General features: G+C 46.5%; 1 protein-coding gene across 4 annotated transcripts in view; it reads left to right on the top strand.

Moving 5' to 3' along the window:
* Nucleotides 1-12,569, top strand: part of GNG2 (G protein subunit gamma 2) — a 31,908-nt gene that overhangs the window by 9,114 nt on the left and 10,225 nt on the right. Inside the window, exon 1 of one of the 4 annotated variants that reach the window (XM_085581034.1) lies at nucleotides 6,587-6,605. The exons of the other annotated variants lie outside the window; for them this stretch is intronic. The gene's annotated coding sequence lies outside the window, so the exon portion shown is untranslated. Of the gene's footprint in view, nucleotides 1-6,586; nucleotides 6,606-12,569 lie in introns of those variants that run through there. 4 annotated transcript variants of the gene reach the window in all.

The raw sequence follows: 12,569 nt of genomic DNA, 5'->3' as shown, positions 1-12,569 counted from the left end.
TTCTGTAGGGAAGGTGAAGGTGAGGTGCTGTGTGTGGAGGGTGGTGAGAGATGAGGGTGGGTGAGGACAGGCCAGGGAATGGGCTGGGAAAGGCTCTGAGGGAGCAGCTGGGCAGGGAAAAGCCAATTTTGCAGTTTTGCAGGAGCAGCGTGGTCAGGGAAAATGTTAGGTGGGTCAGGCCTGGAGCAAAGGGAAGCTGCTGAGCACATGCCCCCTCCCCCCCACTTTTTTCCTCCTTTTTCACTTTTTTCCTCCCTCTCTTTTTCTTTATCTATTTCCCCCTGCTTTTGTACCTTTTTTTCCTCTTTTCTTCCTCTTTTTTCCTCTTTTTTTTCCCCTGTTCTTTTTCCCTCTTTTTTTCTTCCTCTTTCCTGTCCTTTCCCCCCTTCCCCCCTCCTCTTTTTTCTTTTTTCCTCTTTTTTATCTTTTTTTCTCTTTCCCCTTTTTCCTCTTTTTTCCTCTTTTTTCTTCCTCTTTTTTTCCTCTTTTTTCTTCCTCTTTTTTTCCTCTTTTCCCCCTTTTCCTCCCTCTTTTTCCCCCCTTTCCCCCTCAGAACCCTGCTAAACCCTCCACTGTTCCATGTGGATCCCCCAGCTGCACATCGGGATGTGGCCCTCAGCGGGTGCTTTCCTCACTTCAGGGATGTGAAACCCTCACAACCCCAAGACAGCAGAGTTTTACCCCACAACCCCCACCTAAACCCCACCAAACCCCCCAAAACGATTACAGAACCCCCAATTCCATGTGCTGCGGCCACCATTGGAGCAACTCTGAAGGCACCAGCTGTGAAAAACCTGGAAAAGAAATTCTGCTGCTGCTGCCTCAGGCTCCCTGCCCCAGTTCTGCCACGCTGGCCGTGCCCTCCTCTCCTCATTCCAGGTGCAATCCCTGCCTCCATGAGCAGGGCCTACTTTAGCCTGGAGTGCAGCAGGGCACAGGGGAGGGAGAGGCAGCAGCGGGGCAGGGAGTTCAAATTAATTGGGATAATGTGGGTCAGAGCAGCAGCACCCACAGCCTAATTCTGCCAACCCGCCCAAATAACCCGGTTTGAGCTCTGCCAGGGCTCCAGCCCTGCCTGCAGCCCTGCCCAGATCCCCACACGCATCCCTGTGGGCATCCCTGCCTGCATCCCTGTGTGCATCCCTGCCGTGGGCAGGGTTTGAGAAGCCAGGTGTGTGCTGAGGAAGGCAGGAGCCTGAAATGGAAAATGTAAACCCCCTCCCTCTGTTGTAATTTTGAAATTGAGGGGCGCTCAGGCAAAGATATGGGAATAGGAATAGCATTTATTAGGGAAATTAAAAATACAAATGCAATAGTACAAAAAAAAACAGAAAACAAAGCAGTGCCAGAGTGAGAGCAGCCCTGTCCCCTGTGGGTCAGGGAGGTGGCTCAGCCCCATCCCAGGGGGGCTCAGCCCTCCTGCAGTGCCAGCTGTGCTTCTGCTGGAGCAGGATCTGCACAAGGGGGGAGTTTTCCTTGGAGCTCCAGGGCTGGGGGAGATGGGCCTGGGCTCCTCTGGGAATGCAGGGGGAAGGAAGCTGCTCCTCTGGGAATGCAGGGGGAAGGAAGCTGCTCCTCTGGGAATGCAGGGGGAAGGAAGCTGCTCCTCTGGGAATGCAGGGGGAAGGAAGCTGCTCCTCTGGGAATGCAGGGGGAAGGAAGCTGCTCCTCTGGGAATGCAGGGGGAAGGAAGCTGCTCCTCTGGGAATGCAGGGGGAAGGAAGCTGCTCCTCTGGAATGCAGGGGGCAAAGGCTGCTGTGCTGTTCCCAGGTCAGATTGGATCCAGGTAGGAATGCTTGGCTCCTCCCCTGGGCAGAGCATCTCCCCATGGATGATGGAATTTTCTCAGCCATGCAGGGACACTCAGTGGCCATGAACAGAAGATAATTAATAATTAATGGCCATGAACAGCAGAGATCTCCTGGAGGGAGGATTGGTTATAGAAGAGATAAAGAAACTGCCCAAAGAACAGAACAGAATTGCCCCAGCTCTGACAGATGGGGACAGAACACACACCCACATTTCCAACCTAAAACACCAGCCCTGCTCCCATCCCTGCCTGCATCAGCTCCTGCATCCCTCTCTGGACCCTGTGTCCCTGTCTCTGCCTCTTTCTTCATCCCTTCCTGCATCCCTGCCCTCATCCTCCTCAGCTTGGAGGCTCCCATCTCACAGCCTCAGCTCTGCCAGGCTGTGGAACATCAGAGCCAGCACAAGCCACAGTAAATTAATTTTCAAAGTTACAGATTGTGGAAATACAGAATGCACAGGGGATTTTCTTTCCCCCTTTTTCCCCCTCCTTTTTTGCTTTTTTTCCCCCTCTTTTTTTCTTCTTTTTATTTCTCTATTTCCCCTCCTTTTATACCCTTTTTTTCCTGTCTTTTTCCTCTTTTTTTCCCATCTTTTTCCTCTTCTTTTCCCACTCAGAACCCTGCTAAACCCTCTCCTGTTCCATGTGGATCCCCCAGCTGCACATCGGGATGTGGCCCTCAGCAGGTGCTTTCCTCACTTCAGGGATGTGAAACCCTCACAACCCCAAGATAGCAGAGTTTTACCCCACAACCCCCACCTAAACCCCACCAAACCCCCCAAAACGATTACAGAACCCCCAATTCCATGTGCTGCGGCCACCATTAGAGCAGCTCTGAAGGCAGCAACTCTGGATGCTGTAAAAAAACCTGGAAAAGAAATGGAATCCCTGAATGCTTTGGGTTGGAGCAGACCTTGAAATCATCAGTCCCACATCTGTCATGGGCAAGGATAATTCCCACTATCCAAATTGCTCCAAATCCATCCAACCTGGCTTTGAACACTTCCATGGATGGAAGGAAAATTAATAGTAAAAAAAATAAAAATAAAAAAAGGTAAAAAAATTCCCAACCTTGTTCCTTCTGTGACAAGGATGGGAAGAGAAATACCAGGCAGCAGCCCTGGGAATTCTGGCTACACTCTCAGCTGGGCTGTGACCCGTTTGCTGTATTTGAAGCTTGAAATAGAGCCTTATGAGTAATGTGGTTCAGGTGCTTATCACCAATTAATTAATTCTTTTGCACGGTGGATACCTAATTAAAGCAGTCTCAGGTAATTCCTTGGGGGGAGGAGCTCAAATTAATGGGGTTGCTTAACGGGGTTGTTTCCCTGCTGCTGTAACTTGTTGGGTGATTCCCAGAGGCTGGAAAGGGTCATCGGGCTCCCTGTGAGTGTTACTTAAAATAAAATTCTAATAAAGGTTTGATTGGGGTGAAATCATTGGAGGATGATTTCTCATCACGAGGATTTCTGCAGCCCAAGGCTTTGCCTGCTGCAGGAGGTTTTTTTGGGGGGAAAATAGTGAGGCTCTAGCCAAAAAAAAAAAAAAAAGCAGGGATTTGGGGTTTATTTGAGCTGAAAGCTGATTTGCAGAAAGGTGGGGCCCAGCAGCTTGGCACAAGCCATGGCAAAATCTACATTTTCCTTCCCATTTCATGTGGTCACATGGAGGGTGCCTCTAAAATAGGATTTTTTTAACCAAATCAGGGCAATGTCTTGTCCCAGTTCCTCTGGGCTGGCTGTGTCCCCGTGCCAATGAGCAGGGATTGGGAAATCACGGAATCATTTAGGTTGGAGAAAATCCCTGAGGCTGTGGAGTTGAACCATTCCACAGCCTTGAATTTGGGGTGGTTTGCAGGAAAGCATGCTACAGTAAATTCCTTTTCAAAGTTATGGATTATGGAAATACAGAATACATAGGGGATTTTTTTTCCTTCCCCCTTTTTTGCCTTTTTTCCTCCCTTTTTCCTCTTTTTTTTTTTATTTCTTTTTTTCCCCCTCCCTCCTTTTATAGCCTTCCCCCTCTCATTTTCCTTTTTTTTTTTTGCCCCTCAGGAACCTGCTAAAGCCTCCCCTGTTCCAGGGTGAGTTTGTCCCTTTCCAAATCCTCTTGGAAATGTGGTGTTGACACAGCCAAACACCCAAATCCTCTTGGCAATGTGATGCCAGGAGAAACAACTCCATTTGCAGCTCTCCCTTCATCTCCCCTTCCCTTTCAATCCTCATTTCCCATCTTCCCATCGAGATCCTTATCTCGACCCTGGCCAATCCTTGAGAGCAGGATGTTAAAAAACCAAAACCCATGACTGGATGTGTTAATTAACATGAAATAATAGCTCTTGGCTGCTTCCCTTAATTAAGGGTCAGGAGTTCAGAGCTGGAGGAGCAGATAAGGCAGAAATTCCTCCCTGGGAAGGTGGTGAGGCCCTGGCACAGCTCGCCCAGAGAAGCTGTGGATTCCCAATCCCTGGCATTCCATGCCAGGCTGGATGAGCAGCCCGGGAATAGTGGAAGGGGATTGGAATGGGATGAGCTTTAAGTTTTCTTCCAACCCAGACCAGTCTGGAATTCTGTGGTCTGTGTGCTGGAGATACTCTGATCCATCCCTGGATTTTGGGGAATTTCTCAAGCTGTGTGTTCTCCTGTCCTCCACCCCCTGTGCTGCAGCAGCCTCCGGTCTCCTGGTGACCTCTGGGTGTTGTTTAACATTTCATTGAACCTTAAAAACCCAACCCAACCCCCCAGAAAACCCCATTAAACCTTAAGGCATTTTCAAAATTTGGACAGTATTTGGGAATCTTTATTTTCCAATATTTGGGCATCTAATTCCCTGGTATTTAAGCATCCTTATTCCTCAAGATTTGGACAGCCTTATTCCCCAGGATTTGGACATGCTTATTCCTCAGTATTTGGGAATATTTGTTTTCTAGTATTTGGGCATCCTAATTCCCTGGTATCCAGGCGTCCTTATTCCCCAGGATTTGGAAATCTTTATTCTTCAGGATTTGGAATCTTTATTCCCTGAAATTTGGACATCCTTATTCCTCAGTATTTTTGAATCTTTAGTATTTGGGCATCCTTATTCCCTGGTATTTAAGGATCCTTATTCCTCAGGATTTTGACAGCCTTATTCCCCAGGATTTGGACATGCTTATTCTCCAAAATTTAGACATCCTTATTCCTCAATACTTGGGAATCTTTATTTTCCAATATAATTGGAAAATCCTAATTCCCTGAAATTTGAACATCCTTATTCCTCAGTATTTGGGAATCTTTATTTTCTAGTATTTGGGCATCTAATTCCCTGGTATCCAGGCATCCTTATTCCTCAGGATTTGGGCATCTTTATTCTTTAGGATTTGGACATCCTTGTTCCCTGAAATTTGGACATCCTTATTCCACAATACTTGGGAATCTTTATTTTCCAATATAATTGGAAAATCCTAATTCCCTGGTATTTAGGCATCCTTATTCCTCAGGATTTGGACAGCCTTATTCCCCAGGATTTGGAAATCTTTATTCTTCAGGATTTGGAATCCTTATTCGCTGAAATTTGAATATCCTTATTCCTCAGTGTTTGGGAATCTTTATTTTCCATTATTTGGGCATCTAATTCCCTGGTATCCAGGCATCCTTATTCCTCAGGATTTGGGCATCTTTATTTTCAGGATTTGGACATCCTTATTCCCCAAAATTGGACATCCTTATTCCTCAATACTTGGGTATCTTTATTTTCCATTATCTGAGCATCCTTATTCCCTGGTATTTGGACATCCTTATTCCCTGGTATTTGGTCAACCTTGCTCTCCGGTATTTGGGCATTGTTATTTCCCAGTATTTGGACTTCCTTATTCCTCAGTATTTGGGCATCCTTGTTCCCCAGGTAGAATTTTTTTTTTTTCCTTTATATGGGCATTTTTATTCCTCAGTCTTTGGGTATCCCTGAATTCCTCAGGATTTGGGTGTCCATGTTCCCCAGTATTTGGACATCCTAATTCCTCAGTATTTGGGCATCCTTATTCCTGAGGATTTTAGCAGCCCTGAATTCCCCAGTATTTGGACAACCTTAGTCCTCAATATTTGGGCATTTTTATTCCCTGGGTATGCAGGAATTCTTTATTCCATCTTTATGGGCATCCTTGTTCCTCAGTATTTGGGCATCATTATTCCCCAGGCATCTGGGAATTCCTTATTTTCCCTCTATGTGGGCATTTATATTCCTTGGTATTTGGACATGTTATTCCATCTTATTCCTCAGAATTTGGGCATCCTTATTCCCCAGGTATTTGGCCAAGGTGAGGGAACACCCAGAGCCTGATCTGCTCCCACCACTGGGATTATCCCTTGTGCACCAACACTTTTTCCCAGGATTTTCCCCCAAATAACAACCCTCCAGCAGCCTGGGGGTTTGCTCAACCACCAGTGCATTCCCTGGTGGCATTCCCATGGTTCTGGACCCTTTTTCCAACCTTGGAGCAGGTCTGTGCTCCCTCCCTGTGGGATGGAGAGAGCCAAAATCTTGTAGGAACAGTGGCAGGAGGGACCAAAGGAGATGTCCCAGGCTGCTGATCCTTCACCTGAACAATCTGGTTTTTTTAAAAAAAAAACCACAAAACCCCTAAAAAACAAAAAAAGGAAGTGGAGGTTGGTTCCTGTTTGCTTCAATTTGAGCTGTTAGGGGCCTGAGAGAAAACCAAAAACCAGCTGAGGGCCACGGGGCAGGGACTGCTCCAGGGAAAGGGGACACACCAGGAATTTGGGGCTGGAGCCTCCTGACTCCAGCTGGGCTTTCCAGGTGAGTGAAGGGCACATCCCATCTCTGACAGAGCCAATCCCAGGGCTCAGCTCTTCCTTTAAATCAAAATTAGGGAAGAGGAAAAACACACTTTTGCCTTGCCTTGATAATTCCCATCCTTGGAAAGGCTCAAGGCTGGGCTGGGGGTGCTCACCTGGAGAAGGGAAAGCTCCAGGAAAACCTCAGAGCCCCTTGCAGGGCCTGAAGGAACCTTCTAAACAAGGAGAGATTTTTACAGGGCCTGGAGTGACAGCAAAAAGGGTTTTCATCTAAAAGGGTGGATTCATGCTCAGATATAAGGAAGAATTTTTTAATGGGAAGGTGCCCAGAGAAGCTGTGGCTGCCCCTGGATCCCTGGAAGTGCCCAAGACCAGGCTGGACAGGGCTTGGAGCAGCCTGGGATGGTGGAAGGTGTCCCTGTGAATGACATGGGGTGGGACAGGATGAGCTTTAAGGTCCTTTCCATCCCAAACCATTCTGGGATCAATAATTGAGGCTGAACCAGGAGCCCATCCCAGCCCTCCCGTTTGGGTTTGGCAGGAGGGATCGGATGCTGCCAGGATAAGGAAGCTGTTTCCATGGAAACAGGCTCGTTTCTCCACTCCCTTGTCTTTTAATTCATTTATTTATTTATCTGCCAGCACATCTCTGACCTGCAAGCTGCTTCCCGGGGATTTAAACACCGGATTGGACATCCAGGATAAAAAATGGCTGGGAAAGGGAATAAAATCCTTGTGGAGAGGGGCTGGGAGCTGTGGCTGGAACCACCACTCAGGATTAAGGTTTTCTTTGCCCCGTGGAACAAATCAAACTCAGACCATTTTATTTCCTTCAGGAAAGAGTGAAACATGGGGAATTTGGGAGTGTTAAGGCTCCTTTCCCAGACAGATCTGCAACTCCTGTTGGGATCAGTGGGATTAGCCCATCTCCCACCCTCTGGAAAACGTGGCTCTGCTATTTTCTATTTTGCCTGTTGTATTTTTATAGTTTTCTGGGTATATTTAGCGATTTTATTTTCAGCTGAGCCACTTATTTTTAGCCATGGCTTTTAGCAAAAGCCACAAGATGCCTGGCAAAGCCAGCCAGCCCCTCAGCAGGGATTCCCACGCTCCAGCCGGACGGTGACCCTATTCCCAGTTATTCCAATCCTGGCTGGTTTTGGGGAGGAAAAGGCAATTTTTGGGAGATCTTGTTTGTCTCAGTGGGGATGCAGCAAGATGGGCTGGGCTCAGCTCTTGGGAAGCACATGGACAGGGAGAAATCCCAGCAGGAATGAGATTTGGGACAAGTTTCTCCATTATAAAACCCAGCCTGGAACCATTTTTGGACCAAAAGCCCTTTTTCTGTCCAAAAAAAAAACCCTTTTCTGTTAAAAAAAACCCCTTTCTTTCCAAAAATCCCCATTTTTTGGACTAACCCCCACCCTGGGTGATGCCTGCCTGGTGGGAACAACCCTGATCCCTGCTCTCCCCAAAATTCTGGCTGTCCCAGTGGGGTTCACCCACTTTGCTATAACTGAGTGGAAAATGCTGGTGCATCAGGGATGGAAAATATGACTTTTTTTGCAAGGAAGGAGCAGGGAGGCTGCTGCTTTCACCCCAAAAAGGAGCTGTTTTCAGGGTGGGTGGGGTTGCTTTTGGTCTTTGTTGGGGAGGAAGGGAGAGGTTTCGGCCTGGCCAATGTCAGCACTTTCTCTTTCATTCCTGCTTTTCCTTTTGGTTCAGAGGAGAGAGATGGGTTTTATGGAAAGGAGAGAAAAAAACCTCGCTGGGAGGTGAAAAAAGTCTGGAAAATGGAATCATAGAATTATCCAGGTTGGAAAAGCCCTCAAAGATCATTGCACCATAAATTCTGGAATGGTTTGGGTTGGAAGGGATCTTAAAGCTCATCTTTGTCCATCCCCTGCCATAGCAGGGACACCTTCCACTATCTCAGATTTCTCCAAGCTCCATCCAACCTGGCCTTGGACACTTCCAGAGATGGGAAAATGCCATTTTTTTAAACATTCAGGAGAATTCCAATCTCCACCCATGTGGACCTTGAGCTAAAACCCAACTAAAAGAAGAGAAAAAAAACTTCTGGAGGTGCTTAAGCTGCGATTCCATGGGTTTGGAGCTGGAGCTGGTGATGGATCCAGCAGAAAGCACCCAAATTCCAGGATCCTCTCTGCTCCACAGCCTCTCAGCTCTGTGCAAAGCAGGCAGCAGCTGCTGCTGATGAGGAACTGCCAAACGAAGCTTAATGACTCCTACAAGCAGAGCTGGCAGCTCTGGGGTGCCAGAGCCCCACAGGAGCCCGGGCTGGGAGGGAGGAATGGGATGGCAGCTTAGCAGGAGGGCTCAGCAGCAAGAAATGCTCTTTTTGCAGTGGCTCTTTTGGGTTGGATGTTCCATTTGGTGTGGGAATGCTTCCAGGAATCCAGGTGGGTGGGACTGCCTGGGATGGAGGAGGGCGTGCTCTGCCCAGAGCAGTGGTGGCTTTTAGCTCAGAGCATTTTTAACCTTAACCTCAGCCCATCAAGCTGCTCCACAGCTACATTTGTTGCTCCACATCACTGAGAAGAGGTGAAGATTTTGGTGAAGATCCCTCAGGATTTGACATCCTTATTCTCTGATATTTGGGCATCGTCATTCCCCAAAATCTGGACATCCTTATTCCTCAGTATTTGGGCATTCTTATTTCCCAAGTATCTGGGAATAACTTTTTCCTTTATATGAGCATTTTTATTCCTCAGTCTTTGGGTATCCTGAATTCCCCAGGATTTGGGTGCCCATGTTCCCCAGTATTTGGACATCCTAATTCCTCAGTATCTGGGCATTTTATTTTTGAGTATTTAGTAATCCTTATTCCCTGGTGTTTAGGCATCCTTATTTCCTGATATTTAGGCATCCTTATTCCTCAGGATTTGGGCATCTTTATTTTCAGGATTTGGACATCCTTATTCCTCAAAATTGGACATCCTTATTCCTCAATACTTGGGTATCTTTATTTTCCATTATCTGAGCATCCTTATTCCCTGATATTTGGACATCCTTATTCCCTGGAATTTGGACATCCTTATTCCCTGGTGTTTGGACATCCTTATTCCCTGGTGTTTGGTCAACCTTGCTCTCCAGTATTTGGGCATTGTTATGTCCCAGTATTTGGACATCCTTATTCCCTGGTATTTGGGCATCCTTATTCCCTGGTATTTGGACATCCTTATCCTTCAGTATTTGAACACTCTTACTCCTCAAAATTTGGACATCCTTGTTCCCAAGTATTTGGGCATTTGCATTTCCCAAATATCTGGGAATCCATATTTCCCTCTGTTTTTCCTTTCTTTTCCCTCACTATTTGGGCATCCTTATTCCCTGATATTTGGGCAGCCCTGAATTCCCCAATATTTGGGAATTGTTTGGGAATTTTTTGGGAAAGCTGGAGTGAGCAGTCCAAGAGCTGGCACAGCTGCACCAGGGATCAGGAATGTGCCTCGCTGTTTGCCCACCTAAATCCCAATTTTTGGTGCCTGGTCTGGCTGGGTGCTGCTGATGACAGGAAGAAAATGCCATTCAGAGGGAATGGCTGACCCCATTTGGGGAATCTGGGAATTCCCAGGGTGGTGGGGTGATGGCAGCACTTGGGTACAGGTCACTCAGGAGCTGTGCCAGCATTATTCCAATTAATCTCCAGGTCCCCTCCATCAGAGCTCAGCTCCTGGCCTTAGGCAGCAAAATCCTTTTGGATTTTAAATTATTATTTATATTTTTATTATATTTTTATATTAAATAGATTATATTTTATATTCTTCTATTTTATACTATGCTATTTTATATATTAACCATAAATCTATAAAATATTTATTTTAATATAAATTATATAAATATAGAATATAAATAAATATAATATCATAAGAAATATAATAAAATTATATTACATAATAAATATATAATATAATAAATTTAATTAAAATATTTTTATTTTTATATATACTTTCATTTTTATAAAAATATTTTTAATTTATATTTTTGTATTTTTAAATTTCCTTTTAAAATTTTATATTTAATTTTTATTTTATTTTTAATTTTAATTTATTTTTATTTTTAATTGTAATTTTTAAATTTTATTTTTATTTTTTATTTTTATTTTTATTTTTATCTTTTCAATTTCCTGGCCTTCCCATCATCACAGGGCTGCTCTCACACCCGCTGCTTTGCCTGCAATGAAAGCAGTTTCATGGCACTCCCAAGGGAATTCAGGCAGTGCCTTATTTCCCTCACTTAATGGCACCTGTGTGCCTGGATAATGGGATTCCTGCCTTGGAGCCCCCAGGTTAATGAGCCCTTCCTCATTATTTTCATGCTAATGATGTTTTACACGGCCAGGACGTGGATAGTGTCTCTTTTGGGCTCTGTGCTGTAATTACAGCTCGGGATCTTGCCAGCTTGTTTTGATATTTGTCTGCTGTGCAGTGGGTTATTTATTACAAACCCACGGGTTGGGTTTGTTCCAAAGGGTCCAAAAAGCTGGAGAGGGACTGGGGACAAGGGGTGGAGGGACAAGACACAGGGAATGGCTCCCACTGCCAGAGGGCAGGGATGGGTGGGAGACTGGAAATTGGGAATTCCTGGCTGGGCTGGAATTGCCAGAGCAGCTGTGGCTGCCCCTGGATCCCTGGAGGTGCCCAAGGCCAGGTTGGAGCAGCCTGGGATGGTGGAAATGTCCCTGCCATGGCAGGGGTGGAATGGGATGCCAGGGCCTGCCACCCTCCCAGGGAGGAATTTCTTTAGGTCATCAATGACACAATGAGTGGATGAACTGCAGATAATTCACCTCCATGGTTTCCAACTCTCATGGAAGCCTTTCCCATCTTCCATCACAGCATTTATCTGTCTGGGACTAACACAACCACTGCAAACCTCACCGTGAGCTGATGTATTTACAGTTGATTAAGTCTGGAAAACCCTAAAAAAATTTAACTTGGGGATTTTGAACTTATTAAACTTCTGTGGATTTTAAAGAGATTCTTTGGGTTGGTCATGGCTCAGAGGAGTGAGGACTCTTGTTCCCTGTACCTAAAATGCATCCCCTTGTCCAGCAGCCTTGGATAAGCATCTGTGAGGGGGTGAGGCACTGGAAGAGAATTCCAGAGAAGCTGCCCCTGGATCTCTGGAAGTGTCCAAGGCCAGGCTGGACAGGGTTTGGAGCAACCTGGGACAGTGGAAGATGTCCCTAGGCATGGCAGGGATGGGCTGAGATGGGATTTAAGGTCCCATCCCATCCCATCCCATCCCATCCCATCCCATCCCATCCCATCCCATCCCATCCCATCCCATCCCATCCCATCCCATCCCATCCCAATCTCTCTATGATAAAACCAATCCGAACAAAAAATTCGGAGGTTTCTCCTGCTGCTTCCACACCTTCCAGGGGGCACAGTGGGGTCTCCTCTCTCTGGGATTTCAGAGCTGCTTTTGTGCTGGAGCAGCTCCACCAGGGCTGTTTGCTGGGGTGGGACATTCACCAGCTCACTTTGAAGTGTCACCTGCTGCTTTTCTTTTTGTTATTTGTAGTGGAGGAAACTCCCTGGTGTCCCCAGGGGTGGAAATGCTCTAAACCCATCACCTGAAGGCCCCAAAATGTTTCTCCTTTCTACTTGAAGCACCTGCAGAGTGGCTGAGCGTGGCCTGGGGTGTGGTGGCTCCTGGGAGGCTCCTCTGGGTTGCTCCAAAGTCACCAGCATTGTCCCAGCAGGCCTGTGTTCGTCTCAGGAGGGTCCCACCCTTCCCTCACCGTATTTTTGGGGCTGTTTTCCCCATTTTTGTGTCCCTAGGGCTGGCTGTAGTAAGAGCGAGGCAGGGTTTCCTTGCAGGAGGGGTGGCAGCAGGGTTGGATATATGGAATTATTTCAAGGATCAGGGCTGTGACAGCCATACAGATGTTCTCAGCTGTCCTCCCTGCTCCCATGGATCCTAAACATGGAAG

The sequence above is a fragment of the Lonchura striata genome, chromosome 5 (genome assembly GCF_050655825.1).
Source record: "Lonchura striata isolate lonStrDom1 chromosome 5, ASM5065582v1, whole genome shotgun sequence".
NCBI lineage: Eukaryota > Metazoa > Chordata > Aves > Passeriformes > Estrildidae > Lonchura > Lonchura striata.
The sequence above is the reverse complement of the archived record's forward strand: the minus strand, read 5'-3'. Positions and strand labels throughout refer to the sequence as shown.